The 13,268-nt window shown below is 42.2% G+C and overlaps 1 long non-coding RNA gene across 1 annotated transcript; it reads right to left on the reverse strand.

The window, feature by feature from the left end:
* Positions 1-8,006: 8,006 nt before the first annotated feature.
* Positions 8,007-9,640, reverse strand: LOC113028966 (uncharacterized). Its single transcript, XR_003273316.1, has 5 exons — positions 9,610-9,640; positions 9,230-9,329; positions 8,434-8,570; positions 8,247-8,340; positions 8,007-8,111 (listed from the first exon to the last, which is right to left on the reverse strand). It is a non-coding gene; the product is annotated as an uncharacterized LOC113028966 (long non-coding RNA).
* Positions 9,641-13,268: the final 3,628 nt, after the last annotated feature.

The following is a 13,268-nucleotide window of genomic DNA, read 5'->3' on the forward strand; positions in this document are numbered from 1 at the left end:
CATTTAAGCCACAGATCTATTTTATTCAATTTTTCCTTTTTCCCTTCATCATAAAACATGTGACATACTGTCATGCACTTCACAAAAGAAGTTTGTTCTGACGTATTCAGAGTTGTGTATCTAAATACAGGATTCACTCGCACATCAAAACAGGAAACTCAGTGTTTTAGAGTCTCCACTCTAACAAACTCCAACACATCCCATTCACTCGTGCTAGAATTCAGTCACCTTTCATTAATCTAAAAACCAATCAAATAATTTGCATATCGGCTATTAACCCACTAAGTTGACAGGACGACAGAAATGCATGTTCAAAATAGTATCACAAAAGACAATTTCCCTCATACAGTAAATTTAGTAGTAAACTTGTGCTGCATCAATCAAGCAGGAAGCTTCTCCCAACTTACTATATTAACAACTAAATTTATTATCTGATCACTGGTTGGTCAAACCAGGATCTTTTTTCCCACAAAAGTTTAAATTGTTGTCCTGCAACCTAGAGAGTCAATTTTTTGCATTGGATAAATTCAGCATTTGATAACAAGTGTCTGCTAAATTGACACTATTTTAACACTGATGAAAGATAACAAGCTAATTTTCATTGCATGTGTGTTTGTGTTATTAGGCAGGTTTAATGCATGTCTGTGGAGCTGCATATCCAACAGAGCATGTTCTCTGCCTTTCCTACACATTTCTCTGCTATTATTTGATCACTTCTTAACTAATGTGCTATGAGTCCACTGGTTTTTGCATCACACGAGGTGACTTGGACAAGATGATAAACAGACTCACACGCTTAAGATGTTGTCTAATCTTCATAAGCTCTCTTGTGTTTGGAAGTGTTAGTAGGGTTAATGCATGTTGTGCTTGTGTGTGTGATTTTGTATATGTTTCTATTTTTGCAGTGTTTCAGACCCCTTCACAATTTTCCAACTTAAGCAGTCAGTTTTGTTTTTCCCAGGTTTGCTAACCCAAATTTTGATTTCCCACATTAAATAATTCCTATGTGTTCTCACCTAGTCTTCTCACTCTGTTGTCCTCTCCCACTTCAACAGTCCAACAGCCGGCAGTTCTCCTTCAGCTTTGTCCTGTGTCCCACTGTCTCTTCTTGCCATTTTACTCCACAGGTGGCAAATGTCAAACTCCAACTGTTCAGTTTTCCTCAAACGTTTTCTTCACATGCACAGTGAAGTCACAGCCTGTTGTAAACACAGTGCCATCCATCCGATCAGTCAGGATGATGGGTTTGCTGTTCTTCTCTGATGTTGTTTGTCCACATTGCTGCTGCTTTGCTGGGACTCTTTGCTCAGGACTTGCTGCTGTCTCTTTATCATGTTATTGCTTTGGAGCTGCATTCCTTGTCTTCAGGGAGGGGTGAGAGCTTGCTTGCTTGTGAGGTTGAGAGACACATGGCGCTGTAAATAAGTCAGCCAGAAACTTGGCCTGCATGTTTCCAATGATGTTAAACTATAACTTTCTTCCGTCCGCTGCATGTGGAAAATTGATTCAGGTCTGCTTTTCACCTGAAAGTGACAAACTAAGACATTTCATTATTATCATCACTGCTTAATCAACACACATCTCTCTCTCTCTCTCTCTCTCTCTCTCTGTGTTTTTGTGAACAGTCTTTTCTTAAAAGCAGAAAATGAAATTGTAGTTGTTTTTGGCTGATCAACACAAAACCTTTTTCCTATGATTTTTCTTTTTCACTCTTTTTTTTTCTTTTTTTTTTCGTTACAATAGCTGGTGACCTGCAGAATCACCGCTCTCACTCACAATCAAAGGCAATTACTTTTACACAGCGCACAAAAACACTGTGACGTCAGACACATTCACACTCACTTTGTCATCTGCAAAAATAAATCACATGGCTGATGATATGTGCCATGGTGATCCGTAAATATGATCACCAGTTTATTTAACTATTTTTCAACCCAACAAACAAATAAACAAAAACATGATGCTGATGTTATAAACACTCTACACACAAGTCAAGATGCAGGAAAACTGCTCACGGAAACGCTGCACACTCTCTGTTTCCCCCTCTTTGAGTAGTTCCCAGACAGCTCTTGATCTGATAATGTGTAGCTTGCTCATCAGCTCAGAAAAAAAACTGCAACGCAACATCACACAGTAGTTGCATGCTCTGCCCACAGCGGCAAAGTCTTACACTTTCATATTCAACACAGCTTCTCCATCATGTACTTTTAGATGTTTCATACAGGGTTCAGCATATTAGTTGTTTTCACAGGTGTGCTCCATATCTCAACAATGGCTCATAACAAGACGACAGTCTTTCACACAGGTCAAGTGCCTCTATGCACTTCATTAGTTTAAATATTTACCTATATCACTTCACCTCACATGTCATTGTACTGAATTTAAGCAACCACAAGCTTAATGTAGATTACTTTTAACAACTATCCACCTCAATTAAATCTATGGTCTGGCACACAGGCTGTTGTCGATCAGGGCAAGCTAAAGAGTTAACATTTTGTGTCAGCAAGGGGTGGGGGGAAAGCCATCCACCAGAGCATATCTCAAGTGCTACTGATGTGGGCTGGCCCTGTCCACACACTCCTGGCTGCTTAGGAAACCATGATAACAACAGCAGTCGGTGTCACAGACCATGTGTTCTACTCCGCACACACTCACACAACAACAACAACAACAAATATCCTCACTCACAACCAACAAAAATTAGGCCTATTGTCTCAACGCAGTCTCACACAGTGACCGCGTGCTCTGCCGCACACAGTGGCAAAGACTTACAACGCAGTCTCACACAGTGACCGCGTGCTCTGCCGCACACAGTGGCAAAGACTTACAACGCAGTCTCACACAGTGACCGCGTGCTCTGCCGCACACAGTGGCAAAGACTTACAATGCAGTCTCACACAGTGACCGTGTGCTCTGCCGCACACAGTGGCAAAGACTTACAATGCAGTCTCACACAGTGACCGCGTGCTCTGCCGCACACAGTGGCAAAGACTTAAACTTACTTGGCGTTGCTTAGCGTGTAATATCAGCCTCGAATCCCGCCGATCGCCATTCATCGAGGAGAAAAGACAGACAGCGAATCCACAGGAACTTCCTGGCTGACGTCAGTCTTTCAGCGTGCCTCTTCTCCCCTCGGTAAATGCGATTCCAGGGCTCCGGCATCGAAGGACCAATTAATGATAGGTTTGTAGCTTGAATCTATCCGCTGGAACGTTGAAGACAATATAATTACACTGCAAAGCAAGACACAAGTAGGCAAAGTTCTTCATGTTACTCGTGCACGGGAGAGAACCGGACAGGCGCCGTTCCTTCACTTGACCCCAGTTGCTCTCGTCCGTTCTCCCGTACCACTGTTCTTTTATTGAGGTTACATGAATATGCATAAGTTCATTAACATATGACGTCTACATACACACAAAGAGTACCTTGCCTGTGCGTGTGTGTGTGTGTGTGTGTGTGTGTGTGTGTGTGTGTGTGTGTGTGTGTGTGTGTGTGTGTGGACTGCTGATCAAAGGGTCAAACATCCTTGGTCAGGAAGAGGGTAGCCTCCCCCTCACCCTAGATGGTTCATCCTAGATAACACGGTGAGGAAGTCCTGCAGTTCATCTAAACAAAGAGCACTTAGACTAGAACAGACGCAACTACGTTAATCCTACCATAAAACAATAAGACACGGTATGACCTCTCATGCTCCCAAAGTGCTGTCTAATACACACAAAGTTTGCAGACTATCAAGGATCAAAACCTCTACCAATCTACAACTAATTACAAAACTCTAAGCATATATAAGTAAATATTTCTAAGCATAAATGACAATCAACAATACAAACCTAACAAGGGACACCGGCCTCGTCTTCCCTTCTAGAAGTGCATGCTTAAATGAAGATGAATAAAGATGAATAAAAGTTTTGTGAAAATGACTACTGAGTCCAGTGCCATCTCTGGATGCTCGAGGAATAAAAAGAACCGGGGTAAAACTGATTTCTCAACACTTTCCAGTTTTTTGACATCATTTATCAGTGGTTCCAGTATAACATCAAAACCATACTTTTGCAGATCTGGTGTGTGGATAAGTGACACTAAATGAATGTTCATCAAAATGGAATTAAATTTTGGGGGCAAGTTTCTTATAACAAAATAAATGCAGCCAATTTTGTGAATTCCGCGCTTAGAGCCAAGAGGATTGGCTGTTTCCAAATCATCATAGTATAGCTGAATTTGTAATGCATGCCTTTTGGCTGAAAACAAAAGGTGAGTTTTAAAGTAACTTCCATCACAAAAGTCATGATAAGCATCAGGCTCTGAGCTACACTCTCTCTGCAGGAAAACACAGATCTCTGGATTTCTAAACATGAACTTCAAAGACTCCAAAATAGGTACATATATAAAATTATCCTTCACAGGTACTTGATCATAAGTACCAGACTTCTGATTTCGCCTGATGTCATACCTCACTCCAAGTGTTATTCCTCTAGGTTCTACAACGCCCCATTTTAGATTGAAGTATTTATTTCGTTTCCATTCTGTGTTCAGATTGGTGAAAGGGTTTTCAAAATTTTCAAAACATTCATTTGTTAAAGATATGCTGGAGTCCTTTGTGGGTAACGCAGAAAGAATGGCCTGCTTTGCTTCTGAGCGAAGCTCACTTGTTAATTCCTCCAAATCGCCTACAAGTGAGGATACTAAACTGTTAGAAAGGCCACTACCCTGCAGTTTGGCCACAATGGATGCACACATTTCTTTGGATGAATCCCTTGTAAGTACTGAATCAATGCTCACTGGAACACTGGAAGAACTAGACTCTGGAAGAACACTGGGAGAACTGTGAGGAAGATTTGAGGAATTAAACTGGTCCTCCAAAGCAGGTGAAACTGTGTCATTAGAAAAACAAGCAATGGCTGAAGTTCGATCATTTTGGTCAACATTGCTGTGAAAACTACTGAGGTGCTTCCTAAAGCCTGCATAAGTTTGGAGCTGAATCCTGCAGCCTGGCTGCCAACAAAATAACTTAAACTTAGGTCCAGGATAATAACCATGTTCACCTCTTAAATGTGAAATCAGCTGCTGACTGATGGGATAAGCTCTCTTACACAAAAAACATGTCAGCATTTTAATGATTTTTACTTAGGTTGTGAGAAGAATTTCCTGGTTAAGGATTTTGGCTCTCAGGTCACGAACTCTTGGGGACTCCTTCATTTTCCCCATATCAATATTGTATACTGTTGTCTGCAGAAATGTGTAGAAATTCACAAGTGCAGCATCATAAGACACATTGAACACAAAATGAGCTTTAAAAAGCTCATCAAATGCCCCAAGGGAGTGGCTGGCCTGGCAGGGGATGAGACGCTTGTCTATGGCAACATACACTCAACAAAAATATAAACGCAACACCTTTGTTACTGCTCCCATTCCCCATGGGATGGATGTAGAGACCTAAAATTCATTCCAGATACACAATATAACCATCCCTCCCAACCAGTGGTCACAAATCAGTCCAAATGTGTGGTAGTGGGCACATCTGCTATATTGAGATAATCCATCCCACCTCACAGGTGTGCCACATCAGGATGCTGATCTGACATCATGAGTAGTGCACAGGTGTACCTCAGACTGCCCACAACAAAAGGCCACCCTGGAATGTGCAGTTTTTTGCGCTATTGGGGGTCTGGGGACCCAGAACCGGTCAGTATCTGGTGTGACCACCATTTGCCTCATGCAGTGCAACACATCGTCGCATGGAGTCTATCAGATTGTCAATTGTGGCCTGTGGAATGTTGGTCCACTCCACTTCAATGGCTGTGCGAGGTTGTTGGATATTCGTGGGAACTGGTACATGCTGTCGTATACGCCGGGCAAGCACATCCCGAACATGCTCAATGGGTGACATGTCCGGTGAGTATGCTGGCCATGCAAGAACTGGGACATTCTCAGCTGCCATCTGCCCTGAACAATGTGAACCATGATTCATCCGTGAAGCGCACACCTCTCCAACGTGCCAGACGCCATTGAATGTGAGCATTTGCCCACACAAGTCTGTTACGGCGACGAGCTGGAGTCAGGTCAAGACCCCGATGAGGACGACGGGCATGCAGTTGAGCGTCCCTGAGACAGTTTCTGACAGTTTGTGCAGAAATTGTTTGGTTGTGCAAACCAATTGTTCCAGCAGCTGTCTGGGTGGCTGGTCTCAGACGATCTTGGAGGTGAACCTGCTGGATGTGGAGGTCCTGGGCTGGTGTGGTTACACGAGGTCTGCGGTTGTGAGGCCGGTTGGATGTGCTGCCATATTCTCTGAAATGCCTGTGGAGACGGCTTATGGTTGAGAAATGAACATTCAATGCACGGGCGACAGATCTGGTTGACATTCCTGCTGTCAGCATGCCAATTGCACGCTCCCTCATTGCTTGTGGCATCTGTGGCATTTTGCTGTGAGACAAAACTGCACATTCCAGGGTGGCCTTTTGTTGTGGGCAGTCTGAGGTACACCTGTGCACTACTCATGATGTCAGATCAGCATCCTGATGTGGCACACCTGTGAGGTGGGATGGATTATCTCAATATAGCAGATGTGCCCACTACCACACATTTGGACTGATTTGTGACCACTGTTTGGGAGGGATGGTTATATTGTGTATCTGGAATGAATTTTAGGTCTCTACGTCCATCCCATGGGAATGGGAGCAGTAACAAAGGTGTTGCGTTTATATTTTTGTTGAGTGTAGAAGCTGTCGACCTTCCTCTTCTGGTGCCCAACAGGCAGGAGGTATGGCTGCTGACTCTGCTGATTCTGGAGATGCTCTTCCAAACTGCAGCAAGACTGGAGTTGAGACAAAGATACTGAGCATTTGACACAGGAGCAAGTCAGAGATAATAGCATCACAGAAATGAGTATGTAAACCTCCTTTGTAAGCTCAACTGTAATTTGTTTCATTCACCTCTTAACCAGTGACATGACAACTTATGATAAAAACTATAAATATTAAATTACCTTATGAAAGACTACAAGTCTCTCAACAGCATCAGAGGCGCTGATTTTTTGATACTTTGGTCCTCCTGGAGGTGGCAGAAGGAAATGTAACAGTAACAACTGGGAGGCCATGTCTTGGTCAAAGGCTGCGGCCAAAGAGTCACAAGAATCAATTGACAGCAAATCTTTCAAATGCAATTTTTAAGGAGAACTAGAAAAGCACTTCCTAAGAAAGTTGAAATGTGCTGTCATAAACATTAAACTAACAGCTAAAGAAAACTGATGAAGCAAAGCTAACAGGTGAATGAATTGGTATTTATTAATAGAATCCTGATGCTATTGAACTTTAACTGCTTATAGCAAATCATATTTAACAAACTCACTTGCTGCCTCATCAAGATCACTTCCTGGTGGACTCTCTGCTGAGGCCAAGCAGCTCACCTCAACAGTAGAGTTGCGTCAATTGGTGCACCAATTGACGCAACTCTACTGTTGAGGTGAGCTGCTTGGCCTCTTTGATGATTTGATACCTAAAGATTGGATCCCATTTCTGAAGCAGCCTGGTAGATATCTCATCATCAAACAGGAGAGTGAAGTCTTGATTCACCTTTAAGAAAGAAAATCTACTACTGCCACATTCATCTTGAAATTTAAAGTGATATTAAAAATTCCACTGAATATTCTCACCAATCCTTTTGTATCCAAGAATCTTGGAAAGATAGACAGGATATCAAGACCTTTGTCAGGATCATTGATGAGCTTCTGACGATGCTGAAAGGTCTTTCTCATCTTCTGGAAAATCAAGGAAGTGTCAGATGTATGGTTCAGCAAAGAGATGGCCTCCTGGCAAGCATCTCGATCAAGCTGCATGTCGACATTAATGGGCCTTTGGTAATTTGGGCCCCCTGAAGAAAAACATACAAACATAAAAGCATAGGTGCTGAGCAGATAGGTAAATGAAAACAAAATAGTATATAATGTAAATGAGAACATTATCTAGTTTGTGGACACTTAATTTCTTACCTCCTTCTTGAGCAAAGCCAGTGGAGCTACTTGGTGGTGCAGATCCTCTTCTAGTCTTTCTCTGTATCGTTTTCAAACGCCAAGAAATGTATCCAGTGCTGCTTGCAGCATCATAGAAGTGTTCCTAAAATGTAAATACATTCAAAAATAATGTGTTGTCAATCTGAAAATTTTCAGAACTTAAATGTCAACGCACACAAATCCCAATGATGCACAGCATGAAAATTATGTAAACAAAGTGCAATAATAGTGACTATACATAGCCTTTCTTGGAGTATGGGTCTTTCAGGGATGGGAACAATGTCACTACCCCTAGCGCGTACTGTTCTCTAACAGCTTTGGTGGGGAGGTGCCTGAAAAACGATTTTAAATTAGCATGCTTAAGTAATGGCAAAATAGTAACTTGTATTTAAAAAAAAAAAAATGCACCAATAGAACACACATACCCATGGCAATCAATCATGTGAGCCACTATTATATTGACCATTTTTCTTCTGGTAGCATCTGTTAGAGTTTGTGTTGTGTGATATTCCTGGAGAACCTCTTCACCACCTGAATTGGTTCCAAGTACACCTTCAATTAACTTGAGAAAAAAAAGAGGCAAAAAGTGAGGAATAGCTTTTCTACATATTAAGAATAATGAAGTAGAAAAAAAACTATGAGAACTGAGTTTTGTCACTGTCATGATCCTGGGTCCTTTTGACCCAGCGTTTTGTGTTTTCTCTTCGCGATTTTGGTTCTGTTCTTCCTCTGGTTAGTGTTTACTCTGTTCTGCCCGTGTGTTCCTGTATCTAGTCCGCGTTTCTTAGTTTGTGTCCTTTCATGTGTAAGTTCCTGTTTTATTGTGAAGGTCTGTGTCTTATGTGAGTGTTTTCAGTTTGCCTCCCTAGTCTCGTCATGTTAATTACTCCCAGCTGTGTTCCCACCTGTATGTAATCCCCCTGTGTTCTCTGAGTGTATTTTAGTTGTGTCTTCTGTCATAGTAGTGGCTGGTTCGTCTGTGTTGTTTCCCCTCGGTCTCCCTGCGTCTCCCCGTATGTATTTCTCCGGACCTCCCTGCATCCTCATTCTGGTTTGTCTTATTAGTTTACCCAGTTTAGGTTTCCGGTTTCATGTTTTGTCGCCACCGCTGTTTGTACTTACACCCCTGTAAATAAACACTCACCTGCACCAGAGCTGCCGCCTTTTGGGTCCTTACTACAAATCCACACGGCTTGCCCCGCAAACCGTGACAGTCACAACCTTTTTAGCAGATGCTGCATCAACAGTACCCTCAACTCTTGTTTTCTTCCTGGGACCCTCATCTAGAAGTATAGTTGATGTACTTGCATTTGAGCTGAAGCTTGAATCAGAACAATCAGATGCAGAAGACAAGGAGCAATCAGAAAATTCTAAAAGGAAAAAACAACATTATTCTGTAAGGTGTAGAAAAAAAATCTGGCTGTGGATTTTTAACTAACAAGGCAACATCACACTGCAGACCTGACTCATTTAAATTAACTGATCTCAATGTTCAAACAGCTGATTGGTCAAATTGTGTGCTCCTGATTATTTGGAACAACCAGCAGCCACACAGCCCTTCCCCATGTCTGGTGTTGAGCTTGCCCCTTTAAATTTCTCACCATCACTTGAGAAAACTGTTAGGACCACAGTGCCTTGGCTGATAAGGTCACTGAAAATCACTTCATCAACTTCTGTCCCTGTTGCATCTTTGTACACTACTTTTGCATCAGGTGGCAGGCAGAATCTCTCGATGACTGGAAAAGATAAGATATATCTGAGTGCACCTTTTAAGTAAACTGTTCTTGCCTCACATTCACTAAAGTGATACACCACTGTATGATTCAAGAGACTTGGCGAAACGCCCTACAAAAAATTCTGTCCCCCCAACTAAAATTAGGTAAGATATAAACAAACCTTTTTCATGAAACTGCATAAACTCAAACCGCCCATCAACCTCTTCTAACTTCACATACTTCTGCTGTTGGCAGTATCGAACCTGGACCAGCATTTTACTGAGACAAAATAATAACAAAAATGGTACACTAGTAAGTATTTAACATTTAGAGCAATTCAAGCAAAAATGATTAAAACACTGACATATACCGTACATGGTGATTAATACTGACCATGCGTTTGAATTTCACTGCAATAACATTTAATGTTATCAAATAAACCTGTGTCTGTCCATGCAGGAGTCCAATTGATACGCAACACAATACAAAATACATGTTAATCTATGGTGTATTTTACACCAGACACGGAGTGCTACGAAGCGATTGTTTCGGTATCCCGCAGGAAGTTACACCAAGACACACGAGACAATCCAGGCAATTTTGAAGATAAAAGCTATTCTCCAAAATAAAATACTGCGATTGACAAATGCGATCAGATTCGTGTATGAAAAGAGACAATAGAGATGAAAATAAACACATCGCAAAGGAGGGGACAGCCTAACTGACTATGTTTGGGGCGGGTGTCTCAAAGGGAGAAGAGAGTGAGACAGAGAGAGACAGATTAGAGACAAGTCAACGATGAACGATGTCAAAGTAAAAGCAGGAGTGACTAAAACAAGCTCTCTTCCATTATTTTGGGATGTTATTTACTTATCAATTGTGAAAAAAAATGCTCTGAATAAACAGAGGAGCAAAAACGCTCATGAACTGGCGTGGAGAAAGACGTGTCTGTGTGAACAGGGGAAAAGCTGAACGTGGCGCGGCGCTTCTACGTGCAGTGTCTACCGTCACTCACGAGTAAAAAGACTGCAACATTAACATTAGCATTGGAGGCTAAATAGAATTTTCGACACATCTCCTCCTCTATTAAGCTTGTTTTCAGCAACCGAACACCAAGAAACATCAAGAAAACCTCACTGCACCGATAGAATACCGTTAATTTTATATAAGTTTGAATTACTTACCGTTTGTGTAAAATACTCCAAGCAGCAACACGGCAGGCATCCACCACGGTGTAACCAGCAGACGCACATGGAAAATCGGCCCGGCAGAGCAAACTATTAATTGATCCACGGGTTTACCTGGGCAGAAGCCCAGGAGCCTACCAAGATAAATAACTCTCATTTAATTGGACTTGAATAACACTGTTTAATAACTCCAACACTGAACACTATTTGAATCAGAATGTGTTAAAATGACACTTTGAGAGTGGAAATCAACTCTAACATGTTTAACCCTGAAATTTTAACACTCCAGTTTTTGCTGTGTATACACTGATATGCACACACTCATCCCCCCTCCCTTTCCAAATGGCTTCGATGCTTATTCCCTTCCGATGCTGCACCCTTTACTACGGAGCCCCGCAGGGGACATGGGAGAAAAAAAAAATTAAGACGGACTTTTGCGAGATCTCGCAAAACAAACTTGGGATCTCGCAAAAGTATTGCGAGATCTCGCAAAAGTTTAGCCGCATTCTTCGGAGGCCGCCAGCTCGAAGCCGACCGGGAGGTCGAGGCACGATGTGCCGGGAAAGCGGTGTTCCTCCCGGCTGTAGTAGGTCTCGACCTCCCGTTAGCTTCGAGCTAGTGGGTGTCAGATCTCCAAAAACGTCGGAGCACTTTTGCAAATATGTGATGTCTTGTAAACCGAGCAGGTATCTGACGTTTACACAACTACATAAACGCCTCAAAATATCTTAAAGGTGTATTTTGTGACCCAGAAAGAGTAATATTAAAACTAAGTAGCTGCCGCCATTGTTGGAATTCAACTTTCGCAAGAAAGTTTTGCGAGATCTTGCAAAAAAACTCGGGATCTCGCAAAACTTTTGCGAGATCCTGAGTTTGTTTTGCAAGATCCCAAGTTAGTTTTGCGAGATCGCGCAAAGGTTTTGCGAGATCCCGAGTTTGTTTTGCGAGATCTCGCAAAAGTCCGTCTTAATTTTTTTTTCTCCCATGTCCCCTGCGGGGCTCCGTACTTTACCCACCCCTGTTGCTTGTCATGTGTTTCTTTGGTGTATTAAGAGTTTTTTCATGTGTTATGTGCAGAGGTGTTTTTTTTTTCTGTTCTCAAACTGATCTCCCTGTTGGAGCTCAGTCTGGGGGGAGTTATTTTTTTCTCATTATCTTTCCTCATGTGGTGCATTTTCCAATGTTATACCTCTCTGACCTGTCTTCCCCATGTGATGTTTTGTGTAATGCATGTATGGTCGGAAGGGTAAGATGGCGCTGGCACGGCTGGCAGCCTTAACCCAATTTCCCTCGGGATGAAATAAAGTATTATCAATCAATCAAAATGCACTGCTATGATGTCGGGGCAGCATGGGTGCGAGCACCTTTTTTTTGCTGATGCCATGATGCCGACCTGCCACAATGCCACCCTGGGCAACAGCCCATGTCGCCCATACCAAAAACTGCCACTGACTATTCACTATGGACTATTCTAACCCCTAGGATAACATGGCTGAAAAAGCCCCTAACCACCATGAGGCGGTGATATGTCAGAGGTAGTTAACCATGTATACTAAAACATGAACTGACTTAAAAGAGTGACTGTCAGATGTTTTTTGAACTGAACAGGGGTTCATGTAGGTTGATTGCATTGTCGTTTGTAAAGAACACATAGATAGAAACTGGTTGGCAACAGCAATCCTATCCAAATGCCGCAAAACACAACGTCCAATACCTGACTGAGCTTACAAGCTTAAACTCCCTAAAACTGCTTCATTCAGTTTCTTGTGTGAATAACAAAAAAATTAGTCATGCCAGAAAGGCTAGTTTTTTAGTGATTGCAATAATGATGGAGGTAGTGTAATTTCTGTACAGCGTGCCCAGCAAGAAGAGTAGCATTTTTTCTCCTAATGCTACTCTTGTAGAGGAGAAACAACAAAGCGTCCTAACATCCTAACAGTGTCCTATTATTATAATTATAATTATTATTATAAAGTATGCAAGTTCCACTTGCACTTAATGCTGTGCAAACAAGCTTGCTATTCTGTGTTCCCCCTATGCTTCTGAAACTGTCTAAATTATCTGCTGAGTGGTGGTGGTGGCAGTGGTGGAGGGGTGGGGAGAGGATTCACTAGCTTTTTCAGGATTAGTGCAGCTCTAATTCACTGCTCATGTGGAAGAGCACAACATGTGTGGATGAATGAAGCGAAAGGCCAAAGCTTGGACTCAGTATGGAACCTGCTGTAGTCTTCCGAACAATCCATCTCTCAAAAGAAAAGAAAAGCAGTCTATTAGGATGAGTGATTTCAAGTGGAGGAGATTTATTTCTCACCGTGCATGTACCATGATACACTGTTGATGAATGAACACGAGAGGCAC

The sequence above is a fragment of the Astatotilapia calliptera genome, chromosome 2, assembly GCF_900246225.1.
Source record: "Astatotilapia calliptera chromosome 2, fAstCal1.2, whole genome shotgun sequence".
NCBI classification, from domain to species: domain Eukaryota; kingdom Metazoa; phylum Chordata; class Actinopteri; order Cichliformes; family Cichlidae; genus Astatotilapia; species Astatotilapia calliptera.